This window comes from Papio anubis, chromosome 6 (assembly GCF_008728515.1).
Source record: "Papio anubis isolate 15944 chromosome 6, Panubis1.0, whole genome shotgun sequence".
Taxonomy (NCBI): domain Eukaryota; kingdom Metazoa; phylum Chordata; class Mammalia; order Primates; family Cercopithecidae; genus Papio; species Papio anubis.
The window spans coordinates 106,443,263-106,458,797 of NC_044981.1; the positions used below are offsets into that span (position 1 = coordinate 106,443,263).

The 15,535-nt window shown below is 35.5% G+C and overlaps 2 long non-coding RNA genes across 5 annotated transcripts in view; one reads left to right on the top strand and one right to left on the bottom strand.

Annotated features, from left to right (window-relative positions):
• The window catches only part of LOC103883931, a 114,654-nt gene that overhangs the window by 51,347 nt on the left and 47,772 nt on the right, over positions 1–15,535 (bottom strand). For 3 of the 4 annotated variants that reach the window (XR_002521700.2, XR_004184386.1, XR_002521699.2), the window contains exon 2: positions 1,724–1,836. The exons of the other annotated variant lie outside the window; for it this stretch is intronic. This is a non-coding gene — a long non-coding RNA (uncharacterized LOC103883931). The remainder of the gene's footprint in view (positions 1–1,723; positions 1,837–15,535) is intronic. 4 annotated transcript variants of the gene reach the window in all.
• Positions 8,469–15,535, top strand: part of LOC103883930 — a 44,210-nt gene continuing 37,143 nt past the window's right edge. Inside the window, exon 1 of the long non-coding RNA XR_002521698.2 lies at positions 8,469–9,146. This is a non-coding gene — a long non-coding RNA (uncharacterized LOC103883930). The remainder of the gene's footprint in view (positions 9,147–15,535) is intronic.

The window sequence follows — 15,535 nt, forward strand, 5'->3', positions numbered from 1 at the left end:
TTTCTAGGCCTCCAGGCTTGTGATTGGAGGGGCTGCTGTGAAGACCTCTGACATGCCCTGGAGACATTTTCCCCATTGTCTTGGAGATTAACATTAAGCACCTTGTTACTTATGCAAATTTCTGCAGCCAGCTTGAATTTCTCCTTAGAAAATGAGATTTTCTTTTCTATCACATTGTAAGTTGCAAGTTTTCTGAACTTTTATCCTGTGCTTTCCTTATAAAACTGAATGCCTTTAACAGCACCCAAGTCATTTCTTGAATGCTTTGCTGCTTAGAAACTTCTTCCATTAGATACCCTAAATCATCTCTTTCAAGTTCAAAGTTCCACAAATCTCTAGGGCAGGGGCAAAATGCTACCAGTTTCCTTGCTAAAACATAACAAGAGTCACCTTTGCTCCAATTCCTGACAAGTTCCTCATCTCCATCTGAGACCTCAGCCTAGACCGTATTGTTCATATCACTCTCAGCATTTTTGTCAAAGCTATTCAACAAGTCTCTAGGAAGCTCAAAACTTTCCCACATTTTCCTGCCTTCTTCTGAGTCCTCCAAACTGTTCCAACCTCTGCCTGTTACCCAGTTCCAAAGTCACTACCACATTTTCAGGTATCTTTTCAGCAACACCCAACCCCCAGTACCAATTTACTGTATTAGTCCATTTTCATGCTGCTGATAAAGACACACCTAAGAGTGAGCAATTTATACAGGAAAAAAGTTTAATAGATTTACAGTTCCATGTGACTGGGGAGGCCTCACAATCATGGTGGAAGGCAAGGAGGAAAGGAACAGCAAGTCATGTCTTATATGTATGGCAACAGGCAAAGAGAGAACTTGTGCAGGGAAACTCCCTTTAATAATGCCATCAGATTTCAAGAGACTTATTCACTATCTTGAGAACAGCATGGGAAAGACCTTCTCCATGACTCAGTTACCTCCCACTGGGTCCCTCCTACAACATGTGGGAATTGAAGATAAGATTTGGGTGTGGACACAGCCAAACCATATCACTAGCTAAAATATTCTTAGAAAACCAAAGAGAAATAGATTTTTTCAGTTGGATGAATTTCAGAATTTGTCTCCAGCAGAACATGTTAAAATGAATTTCTCCGGGCAGAAAGAAATGGATACTAGATAGAAATATGAATCTACAGAAAGGAACAAATAACTCTGGAAATGGTAAATACATGGTTAATTAACTAATATTTTTATATTCATTTTATGTAAATAAAATAGCTTTTCAAAAGATAATTTACACCTTAATCAAAAGTAGCAATGTAATGTGATGTTTATAACATATGTAAAAGTGAAATTTATGGCAACAATAACGTAAAGTCAGGAAGAAAATATTCATATATTGTATATGTAATACAAGAGTTACATCCATGATACATAAAGATCCCTTGGAACTCACTACTGGGAAATTAAAACTCAGTTTAAAAAAATGAGCAAAATATTGATATAGGCACTTCACCAAGAAGAAATGTAGGCCACATAAGCACATGAAAACATTATCAATATCATTCATTATTTGAAAAATGCAATTTAGAGCCACAGTGAGATAGCATTACACACCGATTTGAGTGACTATAATTAAGAAGACTGCCCATCCAAGTATTGGCAGGATGTGGAGGAACTGGAATTCTCATACACTATTGTTAATGTAAAACAGTACAGTTACTTTGTAAAATGTTTGTTAGTTTCTTTAAAAGTTCAAAATGCACCTACCATGTGGTCCAGTGATTTCACTAATGGGTATTTACAAAAGAGAGATGAAAGCTTATGTCCATACAAATGTACACATAAATATTCAGAGGAACTTGATTTGCAATAGCCAAAACCTGGAGAAAAAAATGTCCACCAGTCAGTGAATGGGTAAAGAAAGTGTAGTGCATCTGTGCAATGGAATGCTACTCTGCAATAAAAGAATTAACTATTAATACATGCAACAATATGATTAATCTTGAAATAATTATGCTGAGTGAAAGTAGCTCAATAAAAAAGGTTACATATAGTAGGATTCTATTTACTTGCAATTCCCGAAAATGCAAACTAATCTACAGTGACAGAAAGCAGACCAGAGGCAACCTGGAGACCACAGAGGGGTGGGTGAAGGAGGAAATGTTGGGGCAAGGGGAGGAGCTGAAGGGAGATATTACAAAGGGACAGGAGAAAACTCTGTACATTGACTGACATGTCATTATCTTGATTATGGTGGTGGTTTCATGGGTGTGTAACTTAGTCAAAACTTGTCAAATCATGCTTTTAAATATGTGTTGTTTATTGCATGCTAATTCTACCCCTACTCCTATTTTAAATATTTAAAAAGTTGTTTTTAGAGAAGTCTCATTTCTGTCCTAATCTCTTCTCCCCCGTTCCCTGCCTCATCCTATAGGTAGTCATATGTATTAGTTTTCTACATGCAATTCCAATGGGCCTTTGCACAAAAATAAGTGTGTGTATATTCCCCATCTTACTCGCCAAATACAATCACACCCACGCGCATGCGCACACACACACACTTTCCTGTGTTTCTTTTAACAATGTATCCTTGGAGATTCTACCACTTTCGTACATAGCGATTTTTATCATTCATTTTTACATCTTCATAGAATTTCTTTGTGTGACTGTACCTGAGCTTATTGAACCAGTTCCCTATTGGTGGGCATTTGAATTGCTTCCTTTCTTTTGCTATTACAAATATACCAAAATTAATAACCTTATTCATGAATCACTTTGTATTTTTGACCGTTTCCCTTTGAGACTGATTGTGAGAAGAGGGACTGATGACAGACATAGGTAAATTTTTAAAGTATTAGTATTCTCAAACTTAACATTCTTGATTTCAACTATTTGGAGACAGCATCAAAAGGATGGGATGTGATCATCTGTTATTTTGGTGAGGCTTAATTTTGAACAAAGTGAATGCTTAGGATTATGTGCAGAAGTAAGTCATTTGGGAGTAAATTAGTCTAGCCTACTGTCCTGCAGACACATATAAACAAAGTTTTATAGTTTGTTACTTGTTGTGGGATCCAAGAATAGCCCTCAAGTTTCCTGAATCCTGGACCCTCTAGGAGCAATTGCAACGGTGAAATCAAGCTTTGATTAATGTCAGGAATATGCTGAATTTGTTACCAGCTAGGAACTTGGAAGTAAGAGGAACTTGCTTCTGAAACTGGAAGTTTGGCTCTGGATGGCCTGATCTTTGTAGCTGTTTCTGCCCAAATGGATTCTCATCTCATTTCCTTATATTAAAGGAATTTGTGTCTTTTTCACGGGTCTATGGGTACTTTTGCTAGCACTGTGTAATAGTCAAGAGTATAGGATATGAGAAAGGGTATCTGCATTTGAAACTGGCTCTGCCACTTTCTAATTATATAATCGTGGGCACCTTGACTTCTGTTCTTCAGTTTCTTCTCTTTTCTGAAATGAGGGTATTCATAGTTTTGTTGTCACAAAACTCACAACATTGTTGTCAGAATTAAATGAAACATATACAAAATGCTTACAATAATGGAAGGGAGACAGTGAGCACTCAATAAATGCATGCTAAGACATCCATGGTGACGATCACCTTGGGATATCTACCCATTGAGTATACATTATATGAATTAAAAGAACATTTTTCAGCATTGAAATTTGGGAGATTTTCTAAGCTGGCAAATAGGCATATTTTACTAATACTAAGAGTCCTATACACACAACATGTATACGCTTTAAATTATGAAGGATACATAATGAGTCTGATATTAGACACCAGTTTTTCCTTTTGAGAAAACTGGGCTAGAGAAATACATCGTTCTCCCTCAAAGTGAATCCTCATCTATCTCTGAGTTACTCATCTTAAAATCTGTATTTCTCACTTTTGGGCCAGCCCTCATGGTTACTAAGCTTTGGTTTATTAAGTTCTTGGCTAAAACACATTTTTAAAAATATGGTTCTTTTTAATTGACACATGGTAATAAAACATAGGTTTTAAGTATGGGGTCTTTGTCCGTGATTTTCTCCAGAAAGTTCCCCCTACACACCCCATTCTGCCCTGAAAACATGGGCCGCAGGTGGCTGCTTCTCTTTTTCCAGGCAGAATCCGCTACACCTGCCCCGCATTCCCTTGGGGCCTGCATAGTCCTGGGCGAGCAGTGACCATCTCCTCCTAACAGCAAAGTGAAGACCCCTGTACATGGCTTTAGGTGGAAAGAATAACTTCCTGCTTAGAGTCTTTTCTGAAAATAAACTGTGCACTTGTGTAACACCATGATACTTCCTGTGTAACCCCATTAAATATCCCCAGGTAGCAGTAGCTTGGTAGGTGGCTGCTAAATACTTAATGTCCCTGTAGGTAACCCATTATTTTCAGAAAGGACTGACCTGTGGAGACTTGAGAAGATCATGACTGGTTTGATCAGGAGTAAAAGTGTGTGTGTGTGTGCGCCCACATGTGTAATACTGATAGAGCCAACAGACAGTGTGTGTGTGTGTGTGTGAGAGAGAGAGAGAGAGAAAGAGAGAGAGAGAAAGAACAGAGCAACTCCATTTAAAGGATCTTTTTTATATCCTACTAAACTCTAATTGAGGATGGTTATATTGTTTGTGCTTAAACATTCTACCAGTGGAGTCAGCAAGAACTTCCTGGAAGATGGAAATTTTAATCTGTGTGTAGTGCATGTTAATCGGTTCACTTTTAAATACCTGAAAGCGGCTGGATAGAAGAGTTAAATGCATGTAAACTGCAAGTACTAATGAGATGCTCTTTCTACTATATGGCAAGAATCTTAATTTTATTCTAAGTATCTTAGAGCCATCACTTGTTTTGGAGAATGTGTAGTGGAAATCAATAGAAAAGAGACGTGTCTTAGAATGATGCCAGGCACACAGTTAAGTACTCAACAAACGCAAGCTATTGCTTCCTTAATGACCATATGACCTTAGGACAACTACCCATTGGGTACGCATCACAGGAATTAAAAGAAGATTTTTCAGTGGTTTTTGCAATATGGAGGATTATTCTATTTATAGATATTTATGTTGTGTGCAAAGTTACAGGATTTACCTAATGATGATGAGATAGCATGTGAAATACACAAGACTGAGTATCAAAAAGCTGGGCTTGAGCTCCAGCTCTGCCATGATTTGTGTGAGCTTGACTGACTTGGTACTTTTCTTTCTCATTTGAAACTGATGAGCTTAGAAAAAGTTATTTTTATGATCATTTTCACCTGGAATCTGATTATAATTTATAAATTGTTATCAACCTGCATTTGGAAGCTACGACTCCTACGAGGTTCATTTAAACTCTCATGAGAAAATTTTTTTCTTTTTTCTTTTTTTCTTTTTTTTCAGGCTTTTCATAAAAAACTTTATTTCTCAAAAAGGGGGGAAGAATCCAAAGTATTAAAATAATCCTCTAATTTTTGTTTTGGAGGAAAAGGGTAGGATGACAAAATAGTTCATATAAAAATTTCAAGCATCACTGCCGTAGATGTTCCTCTGGCTCAGTGGGGAACATCCTGAAACTCGCACCTCCTGTCTGCAGCTCAGGTTCCAGCTGCATCACGGGGAACACAGCATCTCCTGGATGCAGGAATTTTTTCTTTTTTCTTTACTTTTTTTTTTTTTTTTTTTTTTACCACTCTTTAATTACTCTCATGCTTATGAGTGGCCTTTGCAGAATCCCTTGTAGTACTGTTATGTGTAGTCTACCTGCTGTCTCTGCAACCCCTCTTCAATGAGTCTCCATGTATTGTACTGCAGTTCTGCACTGTTCCGTGGCTCCCCTACCTAGAACCCAGGGAACACTGAAATTCAACAGGAGTAGGGGCTGTGCTCTTACTCCCAAACCATAAGCCTGGATGCAATTTTGCATTGCCACAAAGGAAAGAGTGCTTCCCCCCTCCATATAAACTAGTAGAGACCCTGTGTCTTCCCTCAATGTCAACCCTAACTCAGGAAACTGTTGGATTCAATATGACACAAGGTGCTTCTGTTCCCTGAGGAGTACGAGGTTTGAATTAAGAAATTCATCATTTATCATGCATAGGATCCAAAGTTACACGAAATATTAAGAATGATTCCCATCCCAGAGCAAGACTTAATTGTACTCAGATCAATGGGTTTTCTCCCAGTTTCTTAGCCCCTCTTTCCTAGTCAGCTTGCACAGCATGGACAATGAAACACTAACTGGTAACTGCACCATAAGCCCCATTCCTTTGTCCTTCAGCCATAGAATTAGTACAGAGTACCCCATGGAGAGACAAGGGGGTGTGTGGGCAGAGAGAGGAGAGAGAGAATCTGAATAATAGGAACATTCTAGTCACTAGAGACGTGTTTTATGTGATATAGGAATGATGTTTTGGCTCCACCACAGCCTGGATGACTTACATTCCACACATTTGTACAACAAAAAACCTTTAGATCACTAAAAGGATTTTTCTAGGTACTTTGACGCATGAAAGGGATCACTGTAGAAATAGGAATTGGGCCTTCTGACTTCCCAGAATGGTAGATACGTTTCCTCCATTGTCCAATATATAAATGAGAATTAGGTGATTATACTTAAGTGAATTAGGAATTTAATCAGCATCTCTCAGTTGACTTGAACCTAAGTAACCCTGAGAATTTGACAAGCTTCAGCCTTTGGACATGAAAACCTGGAGTAGACCCTGGATCATGGTGTGAATTAACCAAGGTAACTCCACCTCAGAGATATTTTGATGGCCGATAAGCTCCTCTTGGCAGTGGTTCTGTCTTAAGAGAACCTCGAAATACACTGACTCAGGACTGCCAGAGCAGGAGTTTTGTTGCTATTGTTGTTATCTTGAGTAATTCTGAGCACCATCCCAAGCCACTATAATTTCCAGTATTGTTGTAGACCCTTCAAATAGTTTAGAGGGCTTGGGCGTTAGTATTATTAAAGTAATGAAATACTACCCCTTTACCAACTATCTGACAATGCCTATTATATTAACAAAACATGCATTATTTCATCACGGTTTAATTAATACCGTGTTTAATAGGTATCTCACTTCATGCTAGATTCCAGCACTCTTTTCAAAAGCAGCAAGCTTAAGAATTTTTACTAATTTAATTGAGAGCAGTCTTAAATTAATTGTATAATTAATCTTGTCAAATTAAGTAACATTTCATACACTACCTTATTAAAGAAACTTGAATATTTTAAATTACCGTGCTATTAGGCATTAATAAAGAAGTTATTCTTATGTATTGTTCTGCTTTATAACACAAAGAAGGTAATTGCAATATAAATTGCAATATAAAAGCTAATTTCTATAGTACATTAATAATTAGATACACATTATTCCCTTTTATATATTTTTTAGTTCAATGGATGATCTTTTTTTAAAGAAAAATTATCCCCAAATGGCAGGATTTAACTATTATGTTAGTGATTGATTTCATAACTGGACCTTGGAACATTTTCAGGAGTGGTCTAGTTAAATCTGAAATAGACTGCTATAAACAGCAATAGTGCCAACTACTGAGATCTCGAACCTCTTGAGGAATCGGTTGCTCTGATGTTTGTGAATATGCAGCACATCTATTTCTTAGATGTAGGTTAAAAAGCTCTAATCTCTGATAAGTCCCTGGAGATTATAAAACACAGTGTCCTCACATCTAAAACCAGAGGTCTTTTCTCCAGAGACAATCAGATGTGACATGAGGACAGTGTATGAGAATAGATAGTTTAAATTGGTGGTGAGCCATGGGGTGGGTAGGCAGGAAGGAAGAGTGTAATGACTTAGCAACGTTTTAGAAACAGATAAAACTCAGTCTCAAGGTCAAAAATAATCATTTCTTAAATTCTATGAGCACATACATTTCCTATATATTTATTCTGAATTGTAAGTTGCTGAGGTCAATGCCACTGTTAACCTCGAGGAGCTATGTGCATCACATATCACATTCCCCAGGCATGGAATCTATGCTAAAATAACCCAGAAGCCAGCTTATACATATTTCCAGGTAGATTTAAATGATACCTTGTTTACTGACGATGCTTAAATATTAGCATTGATCAAATTGAAAGGCTTGCTATTGAGTACCTTGTGCTCAAATCCACAGCTCTTAGTAGGCATTCAAAAATGCTTTGGCAAAGTGAATAAACATAGCTAGATATATAAAACAAATAAATAGAAGTAGGTGAAAAAAATCTTGCTAATGGAAGTATTTCTGATTAGCCTAATGAGAATCTTTTTTTCTAATCTTTTTCTAGATTTACTTGGTAGTGGCTGTTATCTGAAAATGACTAATTCACTTAGGGCTTGTTTTTTTAGTTTTTTTATTCGGGAGGCTGAGGCGGGAGAATGGCGTGAACCCAGGAGGCGGAGCTTGCAGTGAGCCGAGATCGTGCCACTGCACTCCAGCCTGGGCGACAGAGCGAGACTCCACCTAAAAAAAAAAAAAAAAAAAGACAGAAATGAAAAGAAAAGAAGTAAATGAAATAATACCTGTCAAATTCATTTTTTAAGAACAATAGTTTTGGCGCACTAGAAGTGCAACATTTTTAATTTAACCACTCAACTTAAAACAAATCTGTGATGTGAAAAATGTATCTAATAGGCTGAGTCAGTTGCATTCTTACTGATGTCAGTTGTTGCTTATCCTGTGATTCTGACTATGGTTGTCATTAGTTCTATTCATCAAAGGTTTTTGTCCTTTCTCCTTCTGAGCAAGTGGCAGTATTTTATTTCTCTTCCACTTTGTGGTTAGGTGTGGTCATTTGACTTCCTACAGCTTATGAAATGTGAGAGGAAGTGACTCAGGTCACTTCGGAAAGTAATTTTTAAAGCCCAGGTATGTGATTTATTATGTTTCCCTTTTCCCTGCCTCAGCAAACATGGAAACATGGAGACAGAGTGTCCTTCCACCCTGGTTCCTGAGGGAAAATGACCCACAGCACAGTCCCAGGGAAGCACTGATGGGCGTGAAGCGTAACCACGCATTGTGAGCGAGAAATACATGCGTATCCTTTAAAGCTACTGACACTGGGGATTGTTCATTATGAAACCATAGATGAGTGTATCCTGTCACTATGTGACCACATCATTACACGATGTGACCCTGTACCACAGATAACCTGGAATGCCGGGGAGGAGGGCAGGGTTCGTATGCAGCAAGGGGTGATGGAAAGGTAAAAATGAATTCTTAAATGTTGCAAAGACATTTCTACCCTATTCAAAAATTTGGAACAAATCTCCAACATTTCTATCAATCCTTTTGATAATTTAGAAGATTAGATTTACCAAAAAAGGTTTGGGATAATATATGTAGGGTGGCACTTGAAAACTACATTTAATTATTGATGATAGTGGAGGTGTTCTACAAAAGGGTGTTATGGCATAGACTTAGTTTTGTTCTGTTCAACCCTAATAATGTTTTACTGTTTTTGAAAGTTATTCTTATCTACTGCTGACATTTTGGTAACACAGAAAAGCACAAAGAAGATAAAGTTTACATCTCATTTTATGAAACCAAGACAACCAATGTTAACATTTGATACATATCTCTTTGTCTTTTCTCCCATGTTAAGTTGTAGGTGTGCATGGTTAGATTTTATATGAAAAGCATGTTTTTAAATCATAAAAAATGAAAGGCTGCCCTTTTCTCCTTCATTCATCTCCTGCAAAGAAGCCCACTTTTCAGCTAATCCCATTAACATTTTCTGTTTTTTTCCTATGCTTACACACACACACACACAAACACGCACACACATACACATTCATTTTTATCTATATTATCTATATATTATTATATATGTGATACATAAATTCATACAAAATTATTTTTAACATAACTGATTCATTTAGAACAACGTGTCCTTTTGGCAATATAAAGCTCTTAGGCAAAATCATGTCAAAGCATGAAGAGCTGTCTCATTTGTTGTAATGAATGCAATGTATATATTTTATATACAAAGGTGTGCCTCTAAGTTATATATTTTATGTAAATATATGCTTCTTTTATTTGTTTTTTTAAACTAAATAATCCATCTGGATATTGTGTTTCATACTACTCATGCTGTTTGGAATATATTTCTTTTTTACATTTAAGAATAGAGTCTATACTTTTGTTCATTATCTTAGCTATTTTTAAAATGTTTACATCCTACATAAAAGCTTGAGACTGTTCTTCGATCTCTTTCCATCTACCCTGTTCCCATGAGCAGATTAGGTTAAGTGGGACATTTTCCACAGGTGCTTCCTAATTGTAAAGTGAACAAGCATAGTCTGAACGACAAGTGAACCACTTGATTTTTAGCAGATCTGCCTCATGCAAAGCTGTGAGTGTCATGTTTCCACTGTGGTCGGCAGTGCCCTGCAGAGAAGCCCTCCAAAGCAGGCAACCTGTCACCTTCATGTCAGCTGCCTTGTCAGATGCTGGCACAGCTTTGCTAAGACTTGACTCCCATTCTGTCAGATTACAACTCACCTGTCATTGCCCTGCTGCCAGCAAGAAAGACACTGGACATGTCCTCAGCTGTAGATTAAGTCCCAAAACTAAGGATTGAGATTCAACAACTTTTGCTCACTCAAGAGTCTTAAATGTCTCAGATTCTCCAATTTTCAACAAGGATTTATTTTAAATGTTTCTGACCGTCATTATATTTGTGGCTAATGTCTATCATTTAGAAATATATGTTATCTTACTGTTGTAATAGGTTTCTTAAAATATTTTATTTTGAAATTTTATAGTAAAAACACTTTTTTTTTGCATGTACGGGTCTATATATTCTTTATGCAGGTATGGATTCAAGTAAACGCCATCACAACCAGGGCATAGAATGGTTTCATTGCTCTGAAAATTTTCTTTTGTGTCCCTTTGCTAGCTCTTTGTCGTCACATCCTCTCGTAGCCTCTAAACTATGACAAGTGAGCTCCTCTCCATCCCTAGAGCTTTGGTTTTTCAAGTATGTAATATAATGACATCACACAGCATGGAATCACACAGCGTGGAACATTTTGGCTCTAGTTTCTTTCACTCAGCAAATGCCTTTGATATTAATTCAAGATGCTTCTGATATCAGTAGTTTATTCCTTCTTTTTGCAATAGTATTCCATTATATTAATGTGCCACAGTTGGCTTATTCATTCATCTATTGAGAGATTTTTTTTCCTGTTTCGAGCAGCTATGAATGGGACTGCCATAAACATTCATGTACAGGTAGTGGTGTTGATATTATTTTCATTTTTAGAGGGTAGTCAAGAAATAGAAGTGCTGAGTCTTGCATAGTACATGTTTGCCTGACTTTATGAGGAACTGCCAAACTGTGTTCCCTGTGCAGGCGTTTCCCATTCCCACCAGCAATATATGAGAGTCCCATTTGGTCCATTTCATTGCTAGTGCTTGGTACGGGCATAATTTTTTATTTTAGCCATTCTAATAGGTGTGGAGTTGGATTTTATCGTAAGTTACCTTTGCATTCCCTTAACAGCTAATTATGTTGCTCATCTTTTCATGGACTTATTTGCCTTACTTAAGTGATTATTGGTGTAATGTATTCAAGTATTTTGCCTATTTTTCAGTTGGGTGTTTGCTTCCTATTGAGTTTTGAGCAGTCTTTATGAATGCTGAATAAAGACCTTTGCGGATATATGATTTGCAAATATTTTCTCCTAACTTGCAGTTTATTATTTTTTTTTAATTCTCAGTAGTTGCTTTCACACAAAGTAATTTGGATAAAGTCCAATTATGGTTTATGTTTTTATGTCTAAGAACTGGTTGCCTAATTTCATATCATAAGGATTTTTTCTTATTTTTCTTCTATGTATTTTATAATTTTAATCTTTATATATGTAGATCTATGAGCTGCTTTAATTTTTACATAAGGTGTAAGGTTTAAAATGAAGACTTACTGTTTTGCCTACCAACTGCATACCAATTTTAATGTCAGACTTTCCAACTTAATTTATTGAAAAGACAATCATTCTCCATTGAAAAATCTTTGCACCTTTGTCAAAAATTAATTAGCCATATTGGTCTGAGTCTGTATCTAGACTATCCATTCTGTTCCATTGATCTATGGGTCTATTCCTTTGCTAATATCCCACTTTCTTCTTTACTTAGCTTTATAGTAAAACTTATTTTTATTTTTAATCTTTATGGGTACATGGTAGGTATAGATATTTATGGGGTACATGAAATACTTTGATACAGGCATACAATGTGTAATGATAACAACAGGGAAAATGGGATATTCATCACTTAAAGTATTTCTTGTTTCTTTGTGTTATAAACACTCCAATTATACTCTTTTAGTTATTTTTAAATGTATAATAAATTATTGTTTACTGTAGTCACTCTGTTATGTTATCAAATACTAATCTTATTTATTCTATCTAGGTATATTTTTGTACCCATTAACTATCTGCACTTCCCTCCTTCCTCCCTACTACTCTTCCCAGCTTGTGGTTACATTATTCTACTCTCTATCTCCATGAATTCTGTTATTTTAGTTTCCACAAATGAGTGAGAATATGCTAAGTTTTTCTGTGCCTGGCTTATTTCACTTAACATAATGTCCTCTATTCCATCCATGTTGTTGCAAATGTTAGGATCTCATTCTTTTTTATGACTGAACAGTACTCCACTGTGTATATGTACCACATTTCCTTTATCCATTCATCTGTTGATGAACACTTGTTTCCAAATCTTGGCTGTTGTGAACAGTGCTACAATAAACATGGGAGTGCAAATATCTCTTTGATATACTGATCTCCTTTCTTTTGGGTGTATAACTAGCGGTTGGATTGCTGGATCACATGGTAGCTCTATCTTTAGTTTTTTGAGGAACCTCCATACTGTTCTCCATAGTCGTTGTACTAATTTACATTCACACCAACTGTGGGTGAGGCTTTCTTTTTCTCCACATCCTCACCAAAATTTGTTATTGCCTGTCTTTTGGATATAAGCCATTTTAACTGGAATGAGATGATATCTCATTATACTTTTGATTTGCATTTCTCTGATGAACAGTGATGTTGAGTACCTTTTCGTATACCTATTTGTCATTTGTATGTCTTCTTTTGAGAAATGTCTATTCCAATCATTTGCCCATTTTAAAACTCAGATTATTAGATTTTTTTCCTATTGTTTGAGCTCCTTATATATTTTAATTATTAATTGTTTGTCAGATGGATAGTTTGGAAATATTTTCTCCCATTTTGTGGTTTGTCTCTTCACTTTGTTGATCATTGCCCTTGCTGTACAGAGGTTTCTTAACTTGATGTGATCCCATTTGTTCATTTTAGCTTTGTTTGTCTGTGCTTGTAGGGTATTATTTTAAAAATATCTGGAAAGACCAATGTCCTGAAGAGTTTCTCTAATGTTTTCTTTTAATAGTTTCATAGTTTGAGGTCTTACATATAAATCTCTAATGCATTTTGATTGGATTTTTATATATGAAGAGAAATAATTCTAGTTTTATTCTTCTGTATATGGATATTCAATTTTCCCTGCACTATTTATTGAAGAGACTGCCTTTTCCTTCATCTATGTTCTTGGCACCTTTATTGAAAATGATTTCATGGTAGATGTATGGATTTTTTTCTGGATTCTTTATTCTGTTCCATTGATCTATGTGTCTGTTTTTATGCCAGTACCATGTTGTTTTGTTTACTATAGCTCTATAGTATGATTTGAAGTCAGGTAATGTGATTTCTCCAGTTTTATTCTTTTTACTCAGGATGAATTTTGCTATTCTGGGTATTTTGTGATTCCATATAAATTTTATGATTATGTTTCCTATTTCTTTTAAGAATGTCATTGATATTTTGACAGGGATTGCATTGAATCTGTAGATTGCTTTGGATAGTGTGGACATTTTAACAATATTGATTTTTCCAATCTATGAACATGGAATATTTTTCTATTTTTTTGTGTGTCCTCTTCAATTTCTTGCATCAATATTTTATAGTTTTGATTGCAGAGATATTTAACTTCTTTGGTTAATTCCATTTAATTTTATTTGTAGCTATTGTAAATGGAATTACTTTCTTGATTTCTCTTTCAGACTGTTTGCTGTCCATATTTAGAAATGCTACTGATTTTTGTATTTGATTTTGTATCCTGCAACTTTACTAAATTTATTAGTTCTAATAGTTTTTTTGGTGGAGTCTAGGTTTTCCCAAATATAAGCTCATATAATCTGCAAATAATGATAGCTTGACTTATTTCTTTCCAATTGGATGCCCTTTATCTCTTTCTCTTGTCTGATTGCTCTACCTGGGACTTCCAGTATTGTGTTAAATAACAGTTGTGAAAGTAGGCATCTTTTTTTTTTTTTTTCCCCCAGCTCTTAGAGGAAAGGCTTCCTGTTCCACCCCCTACCCCATTCAGTATGATACTAGCTGTAGGTCTGTCACATATGGTTTTTACTGTGTGTGTTCCCTCTATTCCCAGTTTCTTTGAGGGCTTTTATCATGAAGCAATGTTGAATTTTATCAAATGCTTTCTAGCACCAATTGAAATGATCATATGGGTTTTGTCCTTCATTCTATTGATATGATTTATCACAAATTAATTTGCATATGTTGAACTATCCTTGCATCCCTGTGATAAATCTCATTTGGTCATGATAAATGATCTTTTAAAAATGTTGTTGAATTTTTTTTCTGTTGGGATGATCTGTCCAATGCTGAAAGTGGAGTGTTAACATCTCTTGCTATTATTGTATTGGGGTCTATCACTTCTCTTTACCTCTAATAATATTTGCTTTATATATCTAGGTGCTCCACTGTAGGGTGCATGTGTATTTACAAGTATTAATGTCCTCTTGCTGAATTGACCACTTTAATATTATATAATGACTTTTTTGTCCCTTTTTATAGTTTTTCCCTTGAAATCTATTTTGTCAGATATAAGTATAGCTATTCTTGTTCTTGTTTTGGTTTCTGTTCACATGGAATATATTTTCCATCCCTTTATTTTCAGTCTATGTGTGTCTTTATAGGTGAAGTGTATTTCTTGTAGGCAGCAGAACCTTGGTCATGTTTTTATAATCCATTCAGCTAATCTGTGTCTTTTGATTGGATATTTTAGTCTATTTACATTCAATGTTATTATTGATAAGAACTTACTACTGCCATTTTAAAATTTGTTTTCTTGTTATTTTGTGGTCTTCTCTTCCTTCTTTCCTTCTGTTCTGTCTTCCCTTTAGACAAGGTGATTTCTATAGTGGTATGTTTTAATTTCTTGCTTTTTATTTTTTTATGTATCTCCTGTAGGTTTTTTAATTTACGGTTACCATGGGGCGTTCAAATAACATCTTCTAACCTATTATTTTACACTGATGAAAACTTAACACCAATTTCAAAAACCAACAAATTAACAAGCAAAGATAAAACTAATAAAAACTACACTTTTAACTTCATACTCTCTGCTTTTTACCTTTTATTGTTTCTATTTATATCTCATATTGTCTATGTCTTGAAAAGTTGTTGTAGTTATTAGTTTTGATAGGTTCATCTTTTAGTCTTCTTACTCAAGATATGAATAGTTAACACACCACATTGATGGTGTCAT